The sequence below is a fragment of the Macaca mulatta genome, chromosome 20, assembly GCF_049350105.2.
Source record: "Macaca mulatta isolate MMU2019108-1 chromosome 20, T2T-MMU8v2.0, whole genome shotgun sequence".
NCBI classification, from domain to species: domain Eukaryota; kingdom Metazoa; phylum Chordata; class Mammalia; order Primates; family Cercopithecidae; genus Macaca; species Macaca mulatta.
In genome coordinates, this window is record NC_133425.1 from 39,348,567 (window position 1) to 39,375,240 (window position 26,674).

Below are 26,674 nucleotides of genomic sequence, written 5' to 3' on the forward strand. Positions count from 1 at the left end.
TCTTTCTCTTTGTTATCGGAGGATATTTCCTTTGGCCCTATAGTCTCCAAAGGGAACCGAAATATCTGTTCTCAGATTCCACAGAAATAAGGCTAGCAAAGAGATCCACGAAATACAGATGTAACTCTGTGAGATGAATTAACAGAACACTAAGCAGTTTCTCAGAAAGCTTCTTTCCAGATTTCATCTGAGGATATTTCCTTTTTCACCATAGCCCTCTATGGGCTTCCAAATATCACTTTGCCAATTCCACAAGAACTGTCTCAGCGAAAGGCTTCTTGATTGGAAAGCTGTAACTCTGTGAGAGGATTTCACAGAACACAAAGAAGTTTCTCAGAAAGCTTCTTTCTCTTTGTTATCGGAGGATATTTCCTTTGGCCCTATAGTCTCTAAAGGGAACCGAAATATCTGTTCTCAGATTCCACAGAAATAAGGCTAGCAAAGAGATCCACGAAATACAGATGTAACTCTGTGAGGTGAATTAACAGAACACTAAGCAGTTTCTCAGAAAGCTTCTTTCCAGATTTCATCTGAGGATATTTCCTTTTTCACCGTAGCCCTCTATGGGCTTCCAAATATCACTTTGCCAAATCTACAAGAACTGTCTTAGCGAAAGGCTTCCTGAGGGGAAAGCTGTAACTCTGTGAGGTGATTTCACAGAACACAAAGAAGTTTCTCAGAAAGCTTCTTTCTCTTTGTTATCGGAGGATATTTCCTTTGGCCCTATAGTCTCCAAAGGGAACCGAAATATCTGTTATCAGATTCCACAGAAATAAGGCTAGCAAAGAGATCGACGAAATACAGATGTAACTCTGTGAGATGAATTAACAGAACACTAAGCAGTTTCTCAGAAAGCTTCTTTCCAGATTTCATCTGAGGATATTTCCTTTTTCACCATAGCCCTCTATGGGCTTCCAAATATCACTTTGCCAATTCCACAAGAACTGTCTTAGCGAAAGGCTTCTTGAGGGGAAAGCTGTAACTCTGTGAGATGATTTCACAGAACACAAAGAAGTTTCTCAGAAAGCTTCTTTCTCTTTGTTATCGGAGGATATTTCCTTTGGCCCTATAGTCTCCAAAGGGAACCGAAATATCTGTTCTCAGATTCCACAGAAATAAGGCTAGCAAAGAGATCGACGAAATACAGATGTAACTCTGTGAGATGAATTAACAGAACACTAAGTAGTTTCTCAGAAAGCTTCTTTCCAGATTTCATCTGAGGATAATTCCTTTTTCACCATAGCCCTCTATGGGCTTCCAAATATCACTTTGCCAATACCACAAAAACTGTCTTAGCGAAAGGCTTCTTGAGGGAAAAGCTGTAACTCTGTGAGGTGATTTCACAGAACACAAAGTAGTTTCTCAGAAAGCTTCTTTCTCTTTGTTATCGGAGGATATTTCCTTTGGCCCTATAGTCTCCAAAGGGATCCGAAATATCTGTTCTCAGATTCCACAGAAATAAGGCTAGCAAAGAGATCCACGAAATACAGATGTAACTCTGTGAGATGAATTAACAGAACACTAAGCAGTTTCTCAGAAAGCTTCTTTCCAGATTTCATCTCAGGAAATTTCCTTTTTCACCGTAGCCCTCTATGGGCTTCCAAATATCACTTTGCCAATTCCACAAGAACTGTCTTAGCGAAAGGCTTCTTGAGGGGAAAGCTGTAACTCTGTGAGATGATTTCACAGAACACAAAGAAGTTTCTCAGAAAGCTTCTTTCTCTTTGTTATCGGAGGATATTTCCTTTGGCCCTATAGTCTCCAAAGGGAACCGAAATATCTGTTCTCAGATTCCACAGAAATAAGGCTAGCAAAGAGATCCACGAAATACAGATGTAACTCTGTGAGATGAATTAACAGAACACTAAGCAGTTTCTCAGAAAGCTTCTTTCCAGATTTCATCTGAGGATATTTCCTTTTTCACCGTAGCCCTCTATGGGCTTCCAAATATCACTTTGCCAAATCTCCAAGAACTGTCTTAGCGAAAGGCTTCCTGAGGGGAAAGCTGTAACTCTGTGAGATGATTTCACAGAACACAAAGAAGTTTCTCAGAAAGCTTCTTTCTCTTTGTTATCGGAGGATATTTCCTTTGGCCCTATAGTCTCCAAAGGGAACCGAAATATCTGTTCTCAGATTCCACAGAAATAAGGCTAGCAAAGAGATCCACGAAATACAGATGTAACTCTGTGAGATGAATTAACAGAACACTAAGCAGTTTCTCAGAAAGCTTCTTTCCAGATTTCATCTGAGGATATTTCCTTTTTCACCATAGCCCTCTATGGGCTTCCAAATATCACTTTGCCAATTCCACAAGAACTGTCTCAGCGAAAGGCTTCTTGATTGGAAAGCTGTAACTCTGTGAGAGGATTTCACAGAACACAAAGAAGTTTCTCAGAAAGCTTCTTTCTCTTTGTTATCGGAGGATATTTCCTTTGGCCCTATAGTCTCTAAAGGGAACCGAAATATCTGTTCTCAGATTCCACAGAAATAAGGCTAGCAAAGAGATCCACGAAATACAGATGTAACTCTGTGAGGTGAATTAACAGAACACTAAGCAGTTTCTCAGAAAGCTTCTTTCCAGATTTCATCTGAGGATATTTCCTTTTTCACCGTAGCCCTCTATGGGCTTCCAAATATCACTTTGCCAAATCTACAAGAACTGTCTTAGCGAAAGGCTTCCTGAGGGGAAAGCTGTAACTCTGTGAGGTGATTTCACAGAACACAAAGAAGTTTCTCAGAAAGCTTCTTTCTCTTTGTTATCGGAGGATATTTCCTTTGGCCCTATAGTCTCCAAAGGGATCCGAAATATCTGTTCTCAGATTCCACAGAAATGAGGCTAGCAAAGAGATCCACGAAATACAGATGTAACTCTGTGAGATGAATTAACAGAACACTAAGCAGTTTCTCAGAAAGCTTCTTTCCAGATTTCATCTGCGGATATTTCCTTTTTCACCATAGCCCTCTATGGGCTTCCAAATATCACTTTGCCAATTCCACAAGAACTGTCTTAGCGAAAGGCTTCTTGAGGGGAAAGCTGTAAATCTGTGAGATGATTTAACAGAACACAAAGAAGTTTCTCAGAAAGCTTCTTTCTCTTTGTTGTCGGAGGATATTTCCTTTGGCCCTATAGTCTCCAAAGGGATCCGAAATATCTGTTCTCAGATTCCACAGAAATAAGGCTAGCATAGAGATCCACAAAATACAGATGTAACTCTGTGAGATGAATTAACAGAACACTAAGGAGTTTCTCAGAAAGCTTCTTTCCAGATTTCATCTGAGAATATTTCCTTTTTCACCATAGCCCTCTATGGGCTTCCAAATATCACTTTGCGAATTCCACAAGAACTGTCTTAGCAAAAGGCTTCTTGAGGGGAAAGCTGTAACTCTGTGAGATGATTTCACAGAACACAAAGAAGTTTCTCAGAAAGCTTCATTCTCTTTGTTATCGGAGGGTATTTCCTTTCGCCCTATAGGCTCCAAAGGGATCCGAAATATCTGTTCTCAGATTCCACAGAAATAAGGCTAGCAAAGAGATCCACGAAATACAGATGTAACTCTGTGAGATGGATTAACAGAACACTTAGCCGTTTCTCAGAAAGCTTCTTTCCAGATTTCATCTGAGGATATTTCCTTTTTCACCATAGCCCTCTATGGGCTTCCAAATATCACTTTGCCAATTCCACAAGAACTGTCTTAGCGAAAGGCTTCTTGAGGGGAAAGCTGTAACTCTGTGAGATGATTTCACAGAACACAAAGAAGTTTCTCAGAAAGCTTTTTTCTCTTTGTTATCGGAGGATATTTCCTTTGGCCCTATAGTCTCCAAAGGGATCCGAAATATCTGTTCTCAGATTCCACAGAAATATGGCTAGAAAAGAGATCCACGAAATACAGATGTAACTCTGTGAGATGAATTAACAGAACACTAAGCAGTTTCTCAGAAAGCTTCTTTCCAGATTTCATCTGAGAATATTTCCTTTTTCACCATAGCCCTCTATGGGCTTCCAAATATCACTTTGCCAATTCCACAAGAACTGTCTTAGCGAAAGGCTTCTTGAGGGGAAAGCTGTAACTCTGTGAGATGATTTCACAGAACACAAAGAAGTTTCTCAGAAAGCTTCTTTCTCTTTGTTATCGGAGGATATTTCCTTTGGCCGTATAGTCTCCAAAGGGAACCGAAATATCTGTTCTCAGATTCCACAGAAATAAGGCTAGCAAAGAGATCCACGAAATACAGATGTAACTCTGTGAGATGAATTAACAGAACACTAAGCAGTTTCTCAGAAAGCTTCTTTCCAGATTTCATCTGAGGATATTTCCTTTTTCACCATAGCCCTCTATGGGCTTCCAAATATCACTTTGCCAATACCAAAAAACTGTCTTAGCGAAAGGCTTCTTGAGGGGAAAGCTGTAACTCTGTGAGATGATTTCACAGAACACAAAGAAGTTTCTCAGAAAGCTTCTTTCTCTTTGTTATCGGAGGATATCTCCTTTGGCCCTATAGTCTCCAAAGGGATCCGAAATATCTGTTCTCAGATTCCACAGAAATAAGGCTAGCAAAGAGATCCACGAAATACAGATGTAACTCTGTGAGATGAATTAACAGAACACTAAGCAGTTTCTCAGAAAGCTTCTTTCCAGATTTCATCTGAGGATATTTCCTTTTTCACCATAGCCCTCTATGGGCTTCCAAATATCACTTTGCCAATTCCACAAGAACTGTCTTAGCGAAAGGCTTCTTGAGGGGAAAGCTGTAACTCTGTGAGATGATTTCACAGAACACAAAGAAGTTTCTCAGAAAGCTTCTTTCTCTTTGTTATTGGAGGATATTTCCTTTGGCCATATAGTCTCCACAGGGATCCGAAATATCTGTTCTCAGATTCCACAGAAATAAGGCTAGCAAAGAGATCCACGAAATACAGATGTAACTCTGTGAGATGAATTAACAGAACACTAAGCAGTTTCTCAGAAAGCTTCTTTCCAGATTTCATCTGAGGATATTTCCTTTTTCACCATAGCCCTCTATGGGCTTCCAAATATCACTTTGCCAATTCCACAAGAACTGTCTTAGCGAAAGGCTTCTTGAGGGGAAAGCTGTAACTCTGTGAGATGATTTCACAGAACACAAAGAAGTTTCTCAGAAAGCTTCTTTCTCTTTGTTATCGGAGGATATTTCCTTTGGCCCTATAGTCTCCAAAGGGATCCGAAATATCTGTTCTCAGATTCCACAGAAATGAGGCTAGCAAAGAGATCCACGAAATACAGATGTAACTCTGTGAGATGAATTAACAGAACACTAAGCAGTTTCTCAGAAAGCTTCTTTCCAGATTTCATCTGAGGATATTTCCTTTTTCACCATAGCCCTCTATGGGCTTCCAAATATCACTTTGCCAATTCCACAAGAACTGTCTTAGCGAAAGGCTTCTTGAGGGGAAAGCTGTAACTCTGTGAGATGATTTCACAGAACACAAAGAAGTTTCTCAGAAAGCTTCTTTCTCTTTGTTATCGGAGGATATTTCCTTTGGCCCTATAGTCTCCAAAGGGATCCGAAATATCTGTTCTCAGATTCCACAGAAATAAGGCTAGCAAAGAGATCCACGAAATACAGATGTAACTCTGTGAGATGAATTAACAGAACACTAAGCAGTTTCTCAGAAAGCTTCTTTCCAGATTTCATCTGCGGATATTTCCTTTTTCACCATAGCCCTCTATGGGCTTCCAAATATCACTTTGCCAATTCCACAAGAACTGTCTTAGCGAAAGGCTTCTTGAGGGGAAAGCTGTAACTCTGTGAGATGATTTCACAGAACACAAAGAAGTTTCTCAGAAAGCTTCTTTCTCTTTGTTGTCGGAGGATATTTCCTTTGGCCCTATAGTCTCCAAAGGGATCCGAAATATCTGTTCTCAGATTCCACAGAAATAAGGCTAGCATAGAGATCCACAAAATACAGATGTAACTCTGTGAGATGAATTAACAGAACACTAAGCAGTTTCTCAGAAAGCTTCTTTCCAGATTTCATCTGAGAATATTTCCTTTTTCACCATAGCCCTCTATGGGCTTCCAAATATCACTTTGCGAATTCCACAAGAACTGTCTTAGCAAAAGGCTTCTTGAGGGGAAAGCTGTAACTCTGTGAGATGATTTCACAGAACACAAAGAAGTTTCTCAGAAAGCTTCTTTCTCTTTGTTATCGGAGGATATTTCCTTTGGCCCTATAGTCTCCAAAGGGAACCGAAATATCTGTTCTCAGATTCCACAGAAATAAGGCTAGCAAAGAGATCGACGAAATACAGATGTAACTCTGTGAGATGAATTAACAGAACACTAAGCAGTTTCTCAGAAAGCTTCTTTCCAGATTTCATCTGAGGATATTTCCTTTTTCACCATAGCCCTCTATGGGCTTCCAAATATCACTTTGCCAATACCACAAAAACTGTCTTAGCGAAAGGCTTCTTGAGGGAAAAGCTGTAACTCTGTGAGGTGATTTCACAGAACACAAAGTAGTTTCTCAGAAAGCTTCTTTCTCTTTGTTATCGGAGGATATTTCCTTTGGCCCTATAGTCTCCAAAGGGATCCGAAATATCTGTTCTCAGATTCCACAGAAATAAGTCTAGCAAAGAGATCCACGAAATACAGATGTAACTCTGTGAGATGAATTAACAGAACACTAAGCAGTTTCTCAGAAAGCTTCTTTCCAGATTTCATCTCAGGAAATTTCCTTTTTCACCATAGCCCTCTATGGGCTTCCAAATATCACTTTGCCAATTCCAAAAGAACTGTCTTAGCGAAAGGCTTCTTGAGGGGAAAGCTGTAACTCTGTGAGATGATTTCACAGAACACAAAGAAGTTTCTCAGAAAGCTTCTTTCTCTTTGTTATCGGAGGATATTTCCTTTGGCCCTATAGTCTCCAAAGGGAACCGAAATATCTGTTCTCAGATTCCACAGAAATAAGGCTAGCAAAGAGATCCACGAAATAGAGATGTAACTCTGTGAGATGAATTAACAGAACACTAAGCAGTTTCTCAGAAAGCTTCTTTCCAGGTTTCATCTGAGGATATTTCCTTTTTCACCATAGCCCTCTAGGGGCTTCCAAATATCACTTTGCCAATTCCACAAGAACTGTCTTAGCGAAAGGCTTCTTGAGGGGAAAGCTGTAACTTTGTGAGATGATTTCACAGAACACAAAGAAGTTTCTCAGAAAGCTTCTTTCTCTTTGTTATCGGAGGATATTTCCTTTGGCCCTATAGTCTCCAAAGGGATCCGAAATATCTGTTCTCAGATTCCACAGAAATAAGGCTAGCAAAGAGATCCACGAAATACAGATGTAACTCTGTGAGATGAATTAACAGAACACTAAGCAGTTTCTCAGAAAGCTTCTTTCCAGATTTCATCTCAGGAAATTTCCTTTTTCACCATAGCCCTCTATGGGCTTCCAAATATCACTTTGCCAATTCCACAAGAACTGTCTTAGCGAAAGGCTTCTTGAGGGGAAAGCTGTAACTCTGTGAGATGATTTCACAGAACACACAGAAGTTTCTCAGAAATCTTCTTTCTCTTTGTTATCGGAGGATATTTCCTTTGGCCCTATAGTCTCTAAAGGGATCCGAAATATCTGTTCTCAGATTCCACAGAAATACGGCTAGCAAAGAGATCCACGAAATACAGATGTAACTCTGTGAGATGAATTAACAGAACACTAAGCAGTTTCTCAGAAAGCTTCTTTCCAGATTTCATCTGAGGATATTTCCTTTTTCACCGTAGCCCTCTATAGGCTTCCAAATATCACTTTGCCAAATCTCCAAGAACTGTCTTCGCGAAAGGCTTCCTTAGGGGAAAGCTGTAACTCTGTGAGATGATTTCACAGAACACAAAGAAGTTTCTCAGAAAGCTTCTTTCTCTTTGTTATCGGAGGATATTTCCTTTGGCCCTATAGTCTCCAAAGGGAACCGAAATATCTGTTCTCAGATTCCACAGAAATAAGGCTAGAAAAGAGATCCACGAAATACAGATGTAACTCTGTGAGATGAATTAACAGAACACTAAGCAGTTTCTCAGAAAGCTTCTTTCCAGATTTCATCTGAGGATATTTCCTTTTTCACCATAGCCCTCTATGGGCTTCCAAATATCACTTTGCCAAATCTACAAGAACTGTCTTAGCGAAAGGCTTCTTGAGGGGAAAGCTGTAAATCTGTGAGATGATTTCACAGAACACAAAGAAGTTTCTCAGAAAGCTTCTTTCTCTTTGTTATCGGAGGATATTTCCTTTGGCCCTATAGTCTCCAAAGGGATCCGAAATATCTGTTCTCAGATTCCACAGCAATAAGGCTAGCAAAGAGATCCACGAAATACAGATGTAACTCTGTGAGATGAATTAACAGAACACTAAGCAGTTTCTCAGAAAGCTTCTTTCCAGATTTCATCTGAGGATATTTCCTTTTTCACCATAGCCCTCTATGGGCTTCCAAATATCACTTTGCCAATTCCACAAGAACTGTCTTAGCGAAAGGCTTCTTGAGGGGAAAGCTGTAACTCTGTGAGATGATTTCACAGAACACAAAGAAGTTTCTCAGAAAGCTTCTTTCTCTTTGTTATCGGAGGATATTTCCTTTGGCCCTATAGTCTCCAAAGGGAACCGAAATATCTGTTCTCAGATTCCACAGAAATAAGGCTAGCAAAGAGATCCACGAAATACAGATGTAACTCTGTGAGATGAATTAACAGAACACTAAGCAGTTTCTCAGAAAGCTTCTTTCCAGATTTCATCTGAGGATATTTCCTTTTTCACCATAGCCCTCTATGGGCTTCCATATATCACTTTGCCAATACCACAAAAACTGTCTTAGCGAAAGGCTTCTTGAGGGAAAAGCTGTAACTCTGTGAGGTGATTTCACAGAACACAAAGAAGTTTCTCAGAAAGCTTCTTTCTCTTTGTTATCGGAGGATATCCCCTTTGGCCCTACAGTCTCCAAAGGGAACCGAAATATCTGTTCTCAGATTCCACAGAAATAAGGCTAGCAAAGAGATCCACGAAATACAGATGTAACTCTGTGAGATGAATTAACAGAACACTAAGCAGTTTCTCAGAAAGCTTCTTTCCAGATTTCATCTCAGGAAATTTCCTTTTTCACCATAGCCCTCTATGGGCTTCCAAATATCACTTTGCCAATTCCACAAGAACTGTCTTAGCGAAAGGCTTCTTGAGGAGAAAGCTGTAACTCTGTGAGATGATTTCACAGAACACAAAGAAGTTTCTCAGAAAGCTTCTTTCTCTTTGTTATCGGAGGATATTTCCTTTGGCCCTATAGTCTCCAAAGGGAACCGAAATATCTGTTCTCAGATTCCACAGAAATAAGGATAGCAAAGAGATCCACGAAATACAGATGTAACTCTGTGAGATGAATTAACAGAACACTAAGCAGTTTCTCAGAAAGCTTCTTTCCAGATTTCATCTCAGGAAATTTCCTTTTTCACCATAGCCCTCTATGGGCTTCCAAATATCACTTTGCCAATTCCACAAGAACTGTCTTAGCGAAAGGCTTCTTGAGGGGAAAGCTGTAACTCTGTGAGATGATTTCACAGAACACACAGAAGTTTCTCAGAAAGCTTCTTTCTCTTTGTTATCGGAGGATATTTCCTTTGGCCCTATAGTCTCTAAAGGGAACCGAAATATCTGTTCTCAGATTCCACAGAAATAAGGCTAGCAAAGAGATCCACGAAATACAGATGTAACTCTGTGAGATGAATTAACAGAACACTAAGCAGTTTCTCAGAAAGCTTCTTTCCAGATTTCATCTGAGGATATTTCCTTTTTCACCGTAGCCCTCTATGGGCTTCCAAATATCACTTTGCCAAATCTCCAAGAACTGTCTTAGCGAAAGGCTTCCTGAGGGGAAAGCTGTAACTCTGTGAGATGATTTCACAGAACACAAAGAAGTTTCTCAGAAAGCTTCTTTCTCTTTGTTATCGGAGGATATTTCCTTTGGCCCTATAGTCTCCAAAGGGAACCGAAATATCTGTTCTCAGATTCCACAGAAATAAGGCTAGCAAAGAGATCCACGAAATACAGATGTAACTCTGTGAGATGAATTAACAGAACACTAAGCAGTTTCTCAGAAAGCTTCTTTCCAGATTTCATCTGAGGATATTTCCTTTTTCACCATAGCCCTCTATGGGCTTCCAAATATCACTTTGCCAATTCCACAAGAACTGTCTCAGCGAAAGGCTTCTTGATTGGAAAGCTGTAACTCTGTGAGAGGATTTCACAGAACACAAAGAAGTTTCTCAGAAAGCTTCTTTCTCTTTGTTATCGGAGGATATTTCCTTTGGCCCTATAGTCTCTAAAGGAAACCGAAATATCTGTTCTCAGATTCCACAGAAATAAGGCTAGCAAAGAGATCCACGAAATACAGATGTAACTCTGTGAGGTGAATTAACAGAACACTAAGCAGTTTCTCAGAAAGCTTCTTTCCCGATTTCATCTGAGGATATTTCCTTTTTCACCGTAGCCCTCTATGGGCTTCCAAATATCACTTTGCCAAATCTACAAGAACTGTCTTAGCGAAAGGCTTCCTGAGGGGAAAGCTGTAACTCTGTGAGGTGATTTCACAGAACACAAAGAAGTTTCTCAGAAAGCTTCTTTCTCTTTGTTATCGGAGGATATTTCCTTTGGCCCTATAGTCTCCAAAGGGAACCGAAATATCTGTTATCAGATTCCACAGAAATAAGGCTAGCAAAGAGATCGACGAAATACAGATGTAACTCTGTGAGATGAATTAACAGAACACTAAGCAGTTTCTCAGAAAGCTTCTTTCCAGATTTCATCTGAGGATATTTCCTTTTTCACCATAGCCCTCTATGGGCTTCCAAATATCACTTTGCCAATTCCACAAGAACTGTCTTAGCGAAAGGCTTCTTGAGGGGAAAGCTGTAACTCTGTGAGATGATTTCACAGAACACAAAGAAGTTTCTCAGAAAGCTTCTTTCTCTTTGTTATCGGAGGATATTTCCTTTGGCCCTATAGTCTCCAAAGGGAACCGAAATATCTGTTCTCAGATTCCACAGAAATAAGGCTAGCAAAGAGATCGACGAAATACAGATGTAACTCTGTGAGATGAATTAACAGAACACTAAGTAGTTTCTCAGAAAGCTTCTTTCCAGATTTCATCTGAGGATAATTCCTTTTTCACCATAGCCCTCTATGGGCTTCCAAATATCACTTTGCCAATACCACAAAAACTGTCTTAGCGAAAGGCTTCTTGAGGGAAAAGCTGTAACTCTGTGAGGTGATTTCACAGAACACAAAGTAGTTTCTCAGAAAGCTTCTTTCTCTTTGTTATCGGAGGATATTTCCTTTGGCCCTATAGTCTCCAAAGGGATCCGAAATATCTGTTCTCAGATTCCACAGAAATAAGGCTAGCAAAGAGATCCACGAAATACAGATGTAACTCTGTGAGATGAATTAACAGAACACTAAGCAGTTTCTCAGAAAGCTTCTTTCCAGATTTCATCTCAGGAAATTTCCTTTTTCACCATAGCCCTCTATGGGCTTCCAAATATCACTTTGCCAATTCCACAAGAACTGTCTTAGCGAAAGGCTTCTTGAGGGGAAAGCTGTAACTCTGTGAGATGATTTCACAGAACACAAAGAAGTTTCTCAGAAAGCTTCTTTCTCTTTGTTATCGGAGGATATTTCCTTTGGCCCTATAGTCTCCAAAGGGAACCGAAATATCTGTTCTCAGATTCCACAGAAATAAGGCTAGCAAAGAGATCCACGAAATACAGATGTAACTCTGTGAGATGAATTAACAGAACACTAAGCAGTTTCTCAGAAAGCTTCTTTCCAGATTTCATCTGAGGATATTTCCTTTTTCACCGTAGCCCTCTATGGGCTTCCAAATATCACTTTGCCAAATCTCCAAGAACTGTCTTAGCGAAAGGCTTCCTGAGGGGAAAGCTGTAACTCTGTGAGATGATTTCACAGAACACAAAGAAGTTTCTCAGAAAGCTTCTTTCTCTTTGTTATCGGAGGATATTTCCTTTGGCCATATAGTCTCCAAAGGGAACCGAAATATCTGTTCTCAGATTCCACAGAAATAAGGCTAGCAAAGAGATCCACGAAATACAGATGTAACTCTGTGAGATGAATTAACAGAACACTAAGCAGTTTCTCAGAAAGCTTCTTTCCAGATTTCATCTGAGGATATTTCCTTTTTCACCATAGCCCTCTATGGGCTTCCAAATATCACTTTGCCAATTCCACAAGAACTGTCTCAGCGAAAGGCTTCTTGATTGGAAAGCTGTAACTCTGTGAGAGGATTTCACAGAACACAAAGAAGTTTCTCAGAAAGCTTCTTTCTCTTTGTTATCGGAGGATATTTCCTTTGGCCCTATAGTCTCTAAAGGGAACCGAAATATCTGTTCTCAGATTCCACAGAAATAAGGCTAGCAAAGAGATCCACGAAATACAGATGTAACTCTGTGAGGTGAATTAACAGAACACTAAGCAGTTTCTCAGAAAGCTTCTTTCCAGATTTCATCTGAGGATATTTCCTTTTTCACCGTAGCCCTCTATGGGCTTCCAAATATCACTTTGCCAAATCTACAAGAACTGTCTTAGCGAAAGGCTTCCTGAGGGGAAAGCTGTAACTCTGTGAGGTGATTTCACAGAACACAAAGAAGTTTCTCAGAAAGCTTCTTTCTCTTTGTTATCGGAGGATATTTCCTTTGGCCCTATAGTCTCCAAAGGGAACCGAAATATCTGTTATCAGATTCCACAGAAATAAGGCTAGCAAAGAGATCCACGAAATACAGATGTAACTCTGTGAGATGAATTAACAGAACACTAAGCAGTTTCTCAGAAAGCTTCTTTCCAGATTTCATCTGAGGATATTTCCTTTTTCACCATAGCCCTCTATGGGCTTCCAAATATCACTTTGCCAAATCTACAAGAACTGTCTTAGCGAAAGGCTTCTTGAGGAGAAAGCTGTAAATCTGTGAGATGATTTCACAGAACACAAAGAAGTTTCTCAGAAAGCTTCTTTCTCTTTGTTATCGGAGGATATTTCCTTTGGCCCTATAGTCTCCAAAGGGATCCGAAATATCTGTTCTCAGATTCCACAGCAATAAGGCTAGCAAAGAGATCCACGAAATACAGATGTAACTCTGTGAGATGAATTAACAGAACACTAAGCAGTTTCTCAGAAAGCTTCTTTCCAGATTTCATCTGAGGATATTTCCTTTTTCACGATAGCCCTCTACGGGCTTCCAAATATCACTTTGCCAAATCTACAAGAACTGTCTTACCGAAAGGCTTCTTGAGGGGAAAGCTGTAACTCTGTGAGATGATTTCACAGAACCCAAAGAAGTTTCTCAGAAAGCTTCTTTCTCTTTGTTATCGGAGGATATTTCCTTTGGCCATATAGTCTCCACAGGGATCAGAAATATCTGTTCTCAGATTCCACAGAAATAAGGCTAGCAAACAGATCCACGAAATACAGATGTAACTCTGTGAGATGAATTAACAGAACACTAAGCAGTTTCTCAGAAAGCTTCTTTCCAGATTTCATCTGAGGATATTTCCTTTTTCACCATAGCCCTCTATGGGCTTCCAAATATCACTTTGCCAATACCACAAAAACTGTCTTAGCGAAAGGCTTCTTGAGGGAAAAGCTGTAACTCTGTGAGGTGATTTCACAGAACACAAAGAAGTTTCTCAGAAAGCTTCTTTCTCTTTGTTATCGGAGGATATTTCCTTTGGCCCTATAGTCTCCAAAGGGATCCGAAATATCTGTTCTCAGATTCCACAGAAATAAGGCTAGCAAAGAGATCCACGAAATACAGATGTAACTCTGTGAGATGAATTAACAGAACACTAAGCAGTTTCTCAGAAAGCTTCTTTCCAGATTTCATCTGAGGATATTTCCTTTTTCACCATAGCCCTCTATGGGCTTCCAAATATCACTTTGCCAATTCCACAAGAACTGTCTTAGCGAAAGGCTTCTTGAGGGGAAAGCTGTAACTCTGTGAGATGATTTCACAGAACACAAAGAAGTTTCTCAGAAAGCTTCTTTCTCTTTGTTATCGGAGGATATTTCCTTTGGCCCTATAGTCTCCAAAGGGAACCGAAATATCTGTTCTCAGATTCCACAGAAATGAGGCTAGCAAAGAGATCCACGAAATACAGATGTAACTCTGTGAGATGAATTAACAGAACACTAAGCAGTTTCTCAGAAAGCTTCTTTCCAGATTTCATCTGAGGATATTTCCTTTTTTACCATAGCCCTCTATGGGCTTCCAAATATCACTTTGCCAAATCTACAAGAACTGTCTTAGTGGAAGGCTTCTTGAGGGGAAAGCTGTAACTCTGTGAGATGATTTCACAGAACACAAAGAAGTTTCTCAGAAAGCTTCTTTCTCTTTGTTATCGGAGGATATTTCCTTTGGCCCTATAGTCTCCAAAGGGAACCGAAATATCTGTTCTCAGATTCCACAGAAATAAGGCTAGCAAAGAGATCCACGAAATACAGATGTAACTCTGTGAGATGAATTAACAGAACACTAAGCAGTTTCTCAGAAAGCTTCTTTCCAGATTTCATCTGAGGATATTTCCTTTTTCACCATAGCCCTCTATGGGCTTCCAAATATCACTTTGCCAAATCTACAAGAACTGTCTTAGCGAAAGGCTTCTTCAGAGGAAAGCTGTAAATCTGTGAGATGATTTCACAGAACACAAAGAAGTTTCTCAGAAAGCTTCTTTCTCTTTGTTATCGGAGGATATTTCCTTTGGCCCTATAGTCTCCAAAGGGATCCGAAATATCTGTTCTCAGATTCCACAGCAATAAGGCTAGCAAAGAGATCCACGAAATACAGATGTAACTCTGAGAGATGAATTAACAGAACACTAAGCAGTTTCTCAGAAAGCTTCTTTCCAGATTTCATCTGAGGATATTTCCTTTTTCACCATAGCCCTCTATGGGCTTCCAAATATCACTTTGCCAAATCTACAAGAACTGTCTCAGCGAAAGGCTTCTTGATTGGAAAGCTGTAACTCTGTGAGAGGATTTCACAGAACACAAAGAAGTTTCTCAGAAAGCTTCTTTCTCTTTGTTATCGGAGGATATTTCCTTTGGCCCTATAGTCTCTAAAGGGAACCGAAATATCTGTTCTCAGATTCCACAGAAATAAGGCTAGCAAAGAGATCCACGAAATACAGATGTAACTCTGTGAGGTGAATTAACAGAACACTAAGCAGTTTCTCAGAAAGCTTCTTTCCAGATTTCATCTGAGGATATTTCCTTTTTCACCGTAGCCCTCTATGGGCTTCCAAATATCACTTTGCCAAATCTACAAGAACTGTCTTAGCGAAAGGCTTCTTCAGAGGAAAGCTGTAAATCTGTGAGATGATTTCACAGAACACAAAGAAGTTTCTCAGAAAGCTTCTTTCTCTTTGTTATCGGAGGATATTTCCTTTGGCCCTATAGTCTCCAAAGGGATCCGAAATATCTGTTCTCAGATTCCACAGCAATAAGGCTAGCAAAGAGATCGACGAAATACAGATGTAACTCTGTGAGATGAATTAACAGAACACTAAGCAGTTTCTCAGAAAGCTTCTTTCCAGATTTCATCTGAGGATATTTCCTTTTTCACCATAGCCCTCTATGGGCTTCCAAATATCACTTTGCCAATTCCACAAGAACTGTCTTAGCGAAAGGCTTCTTGAGGGGAAAGCTGTAACTCTGTGAGATGATTTCACAGAACACAAAGAAGTTTCTCAGAAAGCTTCTTTCTCTTTGTTATCGGAGGATATTTCCTTTGGCCCTATAGTCTCCAAAGGGAACCGAAATATCTGTTCTCAGATTCCACAGAAATAAGGCTAGCAAAGAGATCGACGAAATACAGATGTAACTCTGTGAGATGAATTAACAGAACACTAAGTAGTTTCTCAGAAAGCTTCTTTCCAGATTTCATCTGAGGATAATTCCTTTTTCACCATAGCCCTCTATGGGCTTCCAAATATCACTTTGCCAATACCACAAAAACTGTCTTAGCGAAAGGCTTCTTGAGGGAAAAGCTGTAACTCTGTGAGGTGATTTCACAGAACACAAAGTAGTTTCTCAGAAAGCTTCTTTCTCTTTGTTATCGGAGGATATTTCCTTTGGCCCTATAGTCTCCAAAGGGATCCGAAATATCTGTTCTCAGATTCCACAGAAATAAGGCTAGCAAAGAGATCCACGAAATACAGATGTAACTCTGTGAGATGAATTAACAGAACACTAAGCAGTTTCTCAGAAAGCTTCTTTCCAGATTTCATCTCAGGAAATTTCCTTTTTCACCGTAGCCCTCTATGGGCTTCCAAATATCACTTTGCCAATTCCACAAGAACTGTCTTAGCGAAAGGCTTCTTGAGGGGAAAGCTGTAACTCTGTGAGATGATTTCACAGAACACAAAGAAGTTTCTCAGAAAGCTTCTTTCTCTTTGTTATCGGAGGATATTTCCTTTGGCCCTATAGTCTCCAAAGGGAACCGAAATATCTGTTCTCAGATTCCACAGAAATAAGGCTAGCAAAGAGATCCACGAAATACAGATGTAACTCTGTGAGATGAATTAACAGAACACTAAGCAGTTTCTCAGAAAGCTTCTTTCCAGATTTCATCTGAGGATATTTCCTTTTTCACCGTAGCCCTCTATGGGCTTCCAAATATCACTTTGCCAAATCTCCAAGAACTGTCTTAGCGAAAGGCTTCCTGAGGGGAAAGCTGTAACTCTGTGAGATGATTTCACAGAACACAAAGAAGTTTCTCAGAAAGCTTCTTTCTCTTTGTTATCGGAGGATATTTCCTTTGGCCCTATAGTCTCCAAAGGGAACCGAAATATCTGTTCTCAGATTCCACAGAAATAAGGCTAGCAAAGAGATCCACGAAATACAGATGTAACTCTGTGAGATGAATTAACAGAACACTAAGCAGTTTCTCAGAAAGCTTCTTTCCAGATTTCATCTGAGGATATTTCCTTTTTCACCATAGCCCTCTATGGGCTTCCAAATATCACTTTGCCAATTCCACAAGAACTGTCTCAGCGAAAGGCTTCTTGATTGGAAAGCTGTAACTCTGTGAGAGGATTTCACAGAACACAAAGAAGTTTCTCAGAAAGCTTCTTTCTCTTTGTTATCGGAGGATATTTCCTTTGGCCCTATAGTCTCTAAAGGGAACCGAAATATCTGTTCTCAGATTCCACAGAAATAAGGCTAGCAAAGAGATCCACGAAATACAGATGTAACTCTGTGAGGTGAATTAACAGAACACTAAGCAGTTTCTCAGAAAGCTTCTTTCCAGATTTCATCTGAGGATATTTCCTTTTTCACCGTAGCCCTCTATGGGCTTCCAAATATCACTTTGCCAAATCTACAAGAACTGTCTTAGCGAAAGGCTTCCTGAGGGGAAAGCTGTAACTCTGTGAGGTGATTTCACAGAACACAAAGAAGTTTCTCAGAAAGCTTCTTTCTCTTTGTTATCGGAGGATATTTCCTTTGGCCCTATAGTCTCCAAAGGGATCCGAAATATCTGTTCTCAGATTCCACAGAAATGAGGCTAGCAAAGAGATCCACGAAATACAGATGTAACTCTGTGAGATGAATTAACAGAACACTAAGCAGTTTCTCAGAAAGCTTCTTTCCAGATTTCATCTGCGGATATTTCCTTTTTCACCATAGCCCTCTATGGGCTTCCAAATATCACTTTGCCAATTCCACAAGAACTGTCTTAGCGAAAGGCTTCTTGAGGGGAAAGCTGTAAATCTGTGAGATGATTTAACAGAACACAAAGAAGTTTCTCAGAAAGCTTCTTTCTCTTTGTTGTCGGAGGATATTTCCTTTGGCCCTATAGTCTCCAAAGGGATCCGAAATATCTGTTCTCAGATTCCACAGAAATAAGGCTAGCATAGAGATCCACAAAATACAGATGTAACTCTGTGAGATGAATTAACAGAACACTAAGGAGTTTCTCAGAAAGCTTCTTTCCAGATTTCATCTGAGAATATTTCCTTTTTCACCATAGCCCTCTATGGGCTTCCAAATATCACTTTGCGAATTCCACAAGAACTGTCTTAGCAAAAGGCTTCTTGAGGGGAAAGCTGTAACTCTGTGAGATGATTTCACAGAACACAAAGAAGTTTCTCAGAAAGCTTCATTCTCTTTGTTATCGGAGGGTATTTCCTTTCGCCCTATAGGCTCCAAAGGGATCCGAAATATCTGTTCTCAGATTCCACAGAAATAAGGCTAGCAAAGAGATCCACGAAATACAGATGTAACTCTGTGAGATGGATTAACAGAACACTAAGCAGTTTCTCAGAAAGCTTCTTTCCAGATTTCATCTGAGGATATTTCCTTTTTCACCATAGCCCTCTATGGGCTTCCAAATATTACTTTGCCAATTCCACAAGAACTGTCTTGGCGAAAGGCTTCTTGAGGGGAAAGTTGTAACTCTGTGAGATGATTTCACAGAACACAAAGAAGTTTCTCAGAAAGCTTCTTTCTCTTTATTATCGGAGGATATTTCCTTTGGCCCTATAGTCTCCAAAGGGAACCGAAATATCTCTTCTCAGATTCCACAGAAATGAGGCTAGCAAAGAGATCCACGAAATACAGATGTAACTCTTTGAGATGAATTAACAGAACACTAAGCAGTTTCTCAGAAAGCTTCTTTCCAGATTTCATCTGGGGATACTTCCTTTTTCACCATAGCCCTCTATGGGCTTCCAAATATCACTTTGCCAATTCCACAAGAACTGTCTTAGCGAAAGGCTTCTTGAGGAGAAAGCTGTAACTCTGTGAGATGATTTCACAGAACACAAAGAAGTTTCTCAGAAAGCTTCTTTCTCTTTGTTATCGGAGGATATTTCCTTTGGCCCTATAGTCTCCAAAGGGAACCGAAATATCTGTTCTCAGATTCCACAGCAATAAGGCTAGCAAAGAGATCCACGAAATACAGATGTAACTCTGAGAGATGAATTAACAGAACACTAAGCAGTTTCTCAGAAAGCTTCTTTCCAGATTTCATCTGAGGATATTTCCTTTTTCACCATAGCCCTCTATGGGCTTCCAAATATCACTTTGCCAAATCTACAAGAACTGTCTTAGCGAAAGGCTTCTAGAGGGGAAAGCTGTAACTCTGTGAGATGATTTCACAGAACACAAAGAAGTTTCTCAGAAAGCTTCTTTCTCTTTGTTATCGGAGGATATTTCCTTTGGCCATATAGTCTCCACAGGGATCAGAAATATCTGTTCTCAGATTCCACAGAAATAAGGCTAGCAAAGAGATCCACGAAATAACAGATGTAACTCTGAGAGATGAATTAACAGAACACTAAGCAGTTTCTCAGAAAGCTTCTTTCCAGATTTCATTTGAGGATATTTACTTTTTCACCATATCCCTCTATGGGCTTCCAAATATCACTTTGCCAATTCCACAAGAACTGTCTTAGTGAAAGGCTTCTTGAGGGGAAAGCTGTAACTCTGTGAGATGATTTCACAGAACACAAAGAAGTTTCTCAGAAAGCTTCTTTCTCTTTGTTATCGGAGGATATTTCCTTTGGCCCTATAGTCTCCAAAGGGATCCGAAATATCTGTTCTCAGATTCCACAGAAATAAGGCTAGCAAAGAGATCCACGAAATACAGATGTAACTCTGTGAGATGAATTAACAGAACACTAAGCAGTCTCTCAGAAAGCTTCTTTCCAGATTTCATCTGATGATATTTCCTTTTTCACCGTAGCCCTCTATGGGCTTCCAAATATCACTTTGCCAATTCCACAAGAACTGTCTTAGCGAAAGGCTTCTTGAGGAGAAAGCTGTAACTCTGTGAGATGATTTCACAGAACACAAAGAAGTTTCTCAGAAAGCTTCTTTCTCTTTGTTATCGGAGGATATTTCCTTTGGCCCTATAGTCTCCAAAGGGATCCGAAATATCTGTTCTCAGATTCCACAGAAATAAGGCTAGCAAAGAGATCCACGAAATACGGATGTAACTCTGTGAGATGAATTAACAGAACACTAAGCAGTTTCTCAGAAAGCTTCTTTCCAGATTTCATCTGAGGATATTTCCTTTTTCACCATAGCCCTCTATGGGCTTCCAAATATTACTTTGCCAATTCCACAAGAACTGTCTTGGCGAAAGGCTTCTTGAGGGCAAAGTTGTAACTCTGTGAGATGATTTCACAGAACACAAAGAAGTTTCTCAGAAAGCTTCTTTCTCTTTGTTATCGGAGGATATTTCCTTTGGCCCTATAGTCTCCAAAGGGAACCGAAATATCTCTTCTCAGATTCCACAGAAATGAGGCTAGCAAAGAGATCCACGAAATACAGATGTAACTCTTTGAGATGAATTAACAGAACACTAAGCAGTTTCTCAGAAAGCTTCTTTCCAGATTTCATCTGGGGATACTTCCTTTTTCACCATAGCCCTCTATGGGCTTCCAAATATCACTTTGCCAATTCCACAAGAACTGTCTTAGCGAAAGGCTTCTTGAGGGGAAAGCTGTAACTCTGTGAGATGATTTCACAGAACACAAAGAAGTTTCTCAGAAAGCTTCTTTCTCTTTGTTATCGGAGGATATTTCCTTTGGCCCTATAGTCTCCAAAGGGAACCGAAATATCTGTTCTCAGATTCCACAGAAATAAGGCTAGCAAAGAGATCCACGAAATACAGATGTAACTCTGTGAGATGAATTAACAGAACACTAAGCAGTTTCTCAGAAAGCTTCTTTCCAGATTTCATCTGAGGATATTTCCTTTTACACCATAGCCCTCTATGGGCTTCCAAATTTCACTTTGCCAAATCTACAAGAACTGTCTTAGCGAAAGGCTTCTTGAGGGGAAAGCTGTAACTCTGTGAAATGATTTCACAGAACACAAAGAAGTTTCTCAGAAAGCTTCTTTCTCTTTGTTATCGGAGTATATTTCCTTTGGCCATATATTCTCCACAGGGATCCGAAATATCTGTTCTCAGATTCCACAGAAATAAGGCTAGCAAAGAGATCCACGAAATACAGATGTAACTCTGTGAGATGAATTAACAGAACACTAAGCAGTTTCTCAGAAAGCTTCTTTCCAGATTTCATCTGAGGATAGTTCCTTTTTCACCATAGCCCTCTATGGGCTTCCAAATATCACTTTGCCAATTCCACAAGAACTGTCTTAGCGAAAGGCTTCTTGAGGGGAAAGCTGTAACTCTGTGAGATGATTTCACAGAACACAAAGAAGTTTCTCAGAAAGCTTCTTTCTCTTTGTTATCGGAGGATATTTCCTTTGGCCCTATAGTCTCCAAAGGGATCCGAAATATCTGTTCTCAGATTCCACAGAAATAAGGCTAGCAAAGAGATCGACGAAATACAGATGTAACTCTGTGAGATGAATTAACAGAACACTAAGCAGTTTCTCAGAAAGCTTCTTTCCAGATTTCATCTGAGGATATTTCCTTTTTCACCATAGCCCACTACGGGCTTCCAAATATCACTTTGCCAATTCCACAAGAACTGTCTTAGTGAAAGGCTTCTTGAGGGGAAAGCTGTAACTCTGTGAGATGATTTCACAGAACACAAAGAAATTTCTCAGAAAGCTTCTTTCTCTTTGTTATCGGAGGATATTTCCTTTGGCCCTATAGTCTCCAAAGGGAACCGAAATATCTGTTCTCAGATTCCACAGAAATGACGCTAGCAAAGAGATATACGAAATACAGATGTAACTCTGTGACATGAATTAAAAGAACACTAAGCAGTTTCTCAGAAAGCTTCTTTCCAGATTTCATCTGAGGATATTTCCTTTTTCACCATAGCCCTCTAGGGGTTCCAAATATCACTTTGCCAATTCCACAAGAACTGTCTTAGCGAAAGGCTTCTTGAGGGGAAAGCTGTAACTCTGTGAGATGATTTCACAGAACACAAAGAAGTTTCTCAGAAAGCTTCTTTCTCTTTGTTATCGGAGGATATTTCCTTTGGCCCTATAGTCTCCAAAGGGAACCGAAATATCTGTTCTCAGATTCCACAGAAATAAGGCTAGCAAAGAGATCCACGAAATACAGATGTAACTCTGTGAGATGAATTAACAGAACACTAAGCAGTTTCTCAGAAAGCTTCTTTCCAGATTTCATCTGAGGATATTTCCTTTTTCACCATAGCCCTCTATGGGCTTCCAAATATCACTTTGTCAATTCCACAAGAACTGTCTTAGCGAAAGGCTTCTTGAGGGGAAAGCTGAAACTCTGTGAGATGATTTCACAGAACACAAAGAAGTTTCTCAGAAAGCTTCTTTCTCTTTGTTATTGGAGGATATTTCCTTTGGCCCTCTAGTCTCCAAAGGGAACCGAAATATCTGTTCTCAGATTCCACAGAAATAAGGCTAGCAAAGAGATCCACGAAATACAGATGTAACTCTGTGAGATGAATTAACAGAACACTAAGCAGTTTCTCAGAAAGCTTCTTTCCAGATTTCATCTGAGGATATTTCCTTTTTCACCATAGCCCTCTATGGGCTTCCAAATATCACTTTGCCAATTCCACAAGAACTGTCTTAGCGAAAGGCTTCTTGCGGGGAAAGCTGTAACTCTGTGAGATGATTTCACAGAACACAAAGAAGTTTCTCAGAAAGCTTCTTTCTCTTTGTTATCGGAGGATATTTCCTTTGGCCCTATAGTCTCCAAAGGGAACCGAAATATCTCTTCTCAGATTCCACAGAAATGAGGCTAGCAAAGAGATCCACGAAATACAGATGTAACTCTGTGAGATGAATTAACAGAACACTAAGCAGTTTCTCAGAAAGCTTCTTTCCAGATTTCATCTGAGGATATTTCCTTTTTCACCATAGCCCTCTATGGGCTTCCAAATATCACTTTGCCAATTCCACAAGAACTGTCTTAGCGAAAGGCTTCTTGAAGGGAAAGCTGTAACTCTGTGAGATGATTTCACAGAACACAAAGAAGTTTCTCAGAAAGCTTCTTTCTCTTTGTTATCGGAGGATATTTCCTTTGGCCATATAGTCTCCACAGGGATCAGAAATATCTGTTCTCAGATTCCACAGAAATAAGGCTAGCAAAGAGATCCACGAAATAACAGATGTAACTCTGTGAGATGAATTAACAGAACACTAAGCAGTTTCTCAGAAAGCTTCTTTCCAGATTTCATTTGAGGATATTTCCTTTTTCACCATATCCCTCTATGGGCTTCCAAATATCACTTTGCCAATTCCACAAGAACTGTCTTAGTGAAAGGCTTCTTGAGGGGAAAGCTGTAATTCTGTGAGATGATTTCACAGAACACAAAGAAGTTTCTCAGAAAGCTTCTTTCTCTTTGTTATCGGAGGATATTTCCTTTGGCCCTATAGTCTCCAAAGGGATCCGAAATATCTGTTCTCAGATTCCACAGAAATAAGGCTAGCAAAGAGATCCACGAAATACAGATGTAACTCTGTGAGATGAATTAACAGAACACTAAGCAGTCTCTCAGAAAGCTTCTTTCCAGATTTCATCTGATGATATTTCCTTTTTCACCGTAGCCCTCTATGGGCTTCCAAATATCACTTTGCCAATTCCACAAGAACTGTCTTAGCGAAAGGCTTCTTGAGGAGAAAGCTGTAACTCTGTGAGATGATTTCTCAGAACACAAAGAAGTTTCTCAGAAAGCTTCTTTCTCTTTGTTATCGGAGGATATTTCCTTTGGCCCTATAGTCTCCAAAGGGATCCGAAATATCTGTTCTCAGATTCCACAGAAATAAGGCTAGCAAAGAGATCCACGAAATACGGATGTAACTCTGTGAGATGAATTAACAGAACACTAAGCAGTTTCTCAGAAAGCTTCTTTCCAGATTTCATCTGAGGATATTTCCTTTTTCACCATAGCCCTCTATGGGCTTCCAAATATTACTTTGCCAATTCCACAAGAACTGTCTTGGCGAAAGGCTTCTTGAGGGGAAAGTTGTAACTCTGTGAGATGATTTCACAGAACACAAAGAAGTTTCTCAGAAAGCTTCTTTCTCTTTATTATCGGAGGATATTTCCTTTGGCCCTATAGTCTCCAAAGGGAACCGAAATATCTCTTCTCAGATTCCACAGAAATGAGGCTAGCAAAGAGATCCACGAAATACAGATGTAACTCTTTGAGATGAATTAACAGAACACTAAGCAGTTTCTCAGAAAGCTTCTTTCCAGATTTCATCTGGGGATACTTCCTTTTTCACCATAGCCCTCTATGGGCTTCCAAATATCACTTTGCCAATTCCACAAGAACTGTCTTAGCGAAAGGCTTCTTGAGGAGAAAGCTGTAACTCTGTGAGATGATTTCACAGAACACAAAGAAGTTTCTCAGAAAGCTTCTTTCTCTTTGTTATCGGAGGATATTTCCTTTGGCCCTATAGTCTCCAAAGGGAACCGAAATATCTGTTCTCAGATTCCACAGCAATAAGGCTAGCAAAGAGATCCACGAAATACAGATGTAACTCTGAGAGATGAATTAACAGAACACTAAGCAGTTTCTCAGAAAGCTTCTTTCCAGATTTCATCTGAGGATATTTCCTTTTTCACCATAGCCCTCTATGGGCTTCCAAATATCACTTTGCCAAATCTACAAGAACTGTCTTAGCGAAAGGCTTCTAGAGGGGAAAGCTGTAACTCTGTGAGATGATTTCACAGAACACAAAGAAGTTTCTCAGAAAGCTTCTTTCTCTTTGTTATCGGAGGATATTTCCTTTGGCCATATAGTCTCCACAGGGATCAGAAATATCTGTTCTCAGATTCCACAGAAATAAGGCTAGCAAAGAGATCCACGAAATAACAGATGTAACTCTGAGAGATGAATTAACAGAACACTAAGCAGTTTCTCAGAAAGCTTCTTTCCAGATTTCATTTGAGGATATTTACTTTTTCACCATATCCCTCTATGGGCTTCCAAATATCACTTTGCCAATTCCACAAGAACTGTCTTAGTGAAAGGCTTCTTGAGGGGAAAGCTGTAACTCTGTGAGATGATTTCACAGAACACAAAGAAGTTTCTCAGAAAGCTTCTTTCTCTTTGTTATCGGAGGATATTTCCTTTGGCCCTATAGTCTCCAAAGGGATCCGAAATATCTGTTCTCAGATTCCACAGAAATAAGGCTAGCAAAGAGATCCACGAAATACAGATGTAACTCTGTGAGATGAATTAACAGAACACTAAGCAGTCTCTCAGAAAGCTTCTTTCCAGATTTCATCTGATGATATTTCCTTTTTCACCGTAGCCCTCTATGGGCTTCCAAATATCACTTTGCCAATTCCACAAGAACTGTCTTAGCGAAAGGCTTCTTGAGGAGAAAGCTGTAACTCTGTGAGATGATTTCACAGAACACAAAGAAGTTTCTCAGAAAGCTTCTTTCTCTTTGTTATCGGAGGATATTTCCTTTGGCCCTATAGTCTCCAAAGGGATCCGAAATATCTGTTCTCAGATTCCACAGAAATAAGGCTAGCAAAGAGATCCACGAAATACGGATGTAACTCTGTGAGATGAATTAACAGAACACTAAGCAGTTTCTCAGAAAGCTTCTTTCCAGATTTCATCTGAGGATATTTCCTTTTTCACCATAGCCCTCTATGGGCTTCCAAATATTACTTTGCCAATTCCACAAGAACTGTCTTGGCGAAAGGCTTCTTGAGGGCAAAGTTGTAACTCTGTGAGATGATTTCACAGAACACAAAGAAGTTTCTCAGAAAGCTTCTTTCTCTTTGTTATCGGAGGATATTTCCTTTGGCCCTATAGTCTCCAAAGGGAACCGAAATATCTCTTCTCAGATTCCACAGAAATGAGGCTAGCAAAGAGATCCACGAAATACAGATGTAACTCTTTGAGATGAATTAACAGAACACTAAGCAGTTTCTCAGAAAGCTTCTTTCCAGATTTCATCTGGGGATACTTCCTTTTTCACCATAGCCCTCTATGGGCTTCCAAATATCACTTTGCCAATTCCACAAGAACTGTCTTAGCGAAAGGCTTCTTGAGGGGAAAGCTGTAACTCTGTGAGATGATTTCACAGAACACAAAGAAGTTTCTCAGAAAGCTTCTTTCTCTTTGTTATCGGAGGATATTTCCTTTGGCCCTATAGTCTCCAAAGGGAACCGAAATATCTGTTCTCAGATTCCACAGAAATAAGGCTAGCAAAGAGATCCACGAAATACAGATGTAACTCTGTGAGATGAATTAACAGAACACTAAGCAGTTTCTCAGAAAGCTTCTTTCCAGATTTCATCTGAGGATATTTCCTTTTACACCATAGCCCTCTATGGGCTTCCAAATTTCACTTTGCCAAATCTACAAGAACTGTCTTAGCGAAAGGCTTCTTGAGGGGAAAGCTGTAACTCTGTGAAATGATTTCACAGAACACAAAGAAGTTTCTCAGAAAGCTTCTTTCTCTTTGTTATCGGAGTATATTTCCTTTGGCCATATATTCTCCACAGGGATCCGAAATATCTGTTCTCAGATTCCACAGAAATAAGGCTAGCAAAGAGATCCACGAAATACAGATGTAACTCTGTGAGATGAATTAACAGAACACTAAGCAGTTTCTCAGAAAGCTTCTTTCCAGATTTCATCTGAGGATAGTTCCTTTTTCACCATAGCCCTCTATGGGCTTCCAAATATCACTTTGCCAATTCCACAAGAACTGT